This window comes from Atractosteus spatula, chromosome 4 (genome assembly GCF_055471065.1).
Source record: "Atractosteus spatula isolate fAtrSpa1 chromosome 4, fAtrSpa1.hap1, whole genome shotgun sequence".
Lineage (NCBI taxonomy): Eukaryota > Metazoa > Chordata > Actinopteri > Semionotiformes > Lepisosteidae > Atractosteus > Atractosteus spatula.
In genome coordinates this window covers 46996223-46998284 of record NC_142709.1, presented here as the reverse complement: position 1 = coordinate 46998284, position 2062 = coordinate 46996223, and positions in this window count along the sequence as shown.

Genomic DNA, 2062 nt, shown 5'->3' with positions numbered 1-2062 from the left:
GGAGATGAGGAAAGGCTGAACAATGCCTTTATAGCGGAATGTCATTCCTGTCTCGGCTATTTCAGCAATTGGCCAAGGCAGTGAGAGAGAGAGAGAGGGAGGGAGGAAGGAGAAATTCCAAACAGACAACCACTCCTACAATTTGCCGTCTCGTTCAGTCAGAGAGAAAAACACACGAATGTTTGGGTTGGAAATACGCAAAACAGTTTTACCTTCTTTGCTTTTAAAGAGGAAGGACCTGGCATACACAGTCAATTCGTCGTGGTCGTCTTCGCTACTTGATTTTGCCGTCCGCGAAGCTGTGACCGGGGGTCAGTGTTGGGACAAGCGCAAGTTTGTTTGAGATTCCCCATTTGCTTCTCCTGATAAATAATTTCAAGACTGACCATAAACATATATAGCATCTTGTACCATCCAGCATATAAAGTATTTTGGTTGTCATTGTTATATTTCAAATTGAGATATTCCTTTCCCACTATATATATATACTTTTTTTTCTGCAACTCTAACCTGTCCATCTCAGAATGTTGAGCTGAGAAAGAGGTTTTTGCCTCAACATTAGCTTGAGAACAGTGAGTTCTAACATAAGACAATAGAGTGTTTTAGAAAAAGCATTAAGAAGTTAGAACTCATGTTCTCTGTGCCAGTATTAAGAGTTGAGTCAGGTGTCTCTGTCTGTATTAAAGTGAAAATGGATTCTTGTGTTAGCATTAAGAGACAGAGATATCTTTGTAAGACACTGTATGCCGGTGACCTGGTTCTGTTGTCACCCACGGCACTGCTGGAGTGGTACTGTCAGACATGGGCACTGATAGTCTGTTGGGTTTTCTGGAATAAAACAAAAACATCACATATCAAAGTCAACAAAATGATACCATGCAATAAACAACACTACCTCACCCACTCGGAAATACTCAACATAAACTGGAATGCTTCCGGGTCATAAAAAGACAGTACAAACTGTCAAAATATCAGCATGAGAAACAATAAAGAGAAGCAGATCCTGTTGATATATACAGTAGGTCCAGTGTCCACAGCCTGGACATAGATACTGTGTGACACAGGCAGACCTGGCTGCCCAGAGAGGACAGGCTTAGTGTCCACAGCCTATACATAGAAACTGTGTGACACAGGCAGACCTGGCTGCCCAGAGAGGACAGGCTTAGTGTCCACAGCCTGGACATAGAAACTGTGTGACACAGGCAGACCTGGCTACCCAGAGAGGACATGCTCAGTGACCGCAGCCTGGACATAGAAACTGTGTGACACAGGCAGACTTGGCTGCCCAGAGAGGACATGTTCAGTGACCACAGCCTGGGCATAGAAACTGTGTGACACAGGCAGAACTAGCTGTCTAAACTGGACAGGTTCAGTGAGAACAGCCAGGACATAGAAACTAGGTGACATAGGCAGTCTTGGCTGTCTAGAGTGGACAGGCTGTGCTCCCAGTGTCAGCAGGGAGAAACAGTGATAGAGTGGCAGTTTCTGCTGTACTGTAAAAATAATAAAGGTGTAGAGAATCAGTCTTCCCCCAAATAACTAATCTACACCCAGAATTAATAAATAATATTAATATTCATAGTGGGTGGTACAGTGGCACTGTGATTAGCATTGCTGCCTTGCAGTTCTGGGGCACCGAGTTCAATTCTGGACCTGGGGTGCTGTCTGTGTGGAGTGTTTATGTTCTCCCTGTGTTCATCTGAGTTTCCTTCAGGCCCAAAGACATGCTGGTAGGTTAATTTGCTTCTGGAAAAACTGGTGTGAGTTTGTAATGTGAAATGAAGCAGTTTGAACAACTGTGCCACTGTGTCGCCATAAGAACAACATTAACATTAATAAGCTGAGAAGGGAGTATATCTATGTCAGTATTAAGAGCTGAAAATGGAGTGTCTCATTGTCACTATTAAGAGCTGGGAATGGAGTGTCTCAGTGTCATTGTAAAGAGTGTCTTAATTCCAGACTCATGAGCTGTTAGAGTTTCAAAGCTCATGCACTTCACTCAAACACACAAACAAGCAGCCAGTACCCCTTTCCCCCCAGAAGACCAAACAGTCTGGTTCGA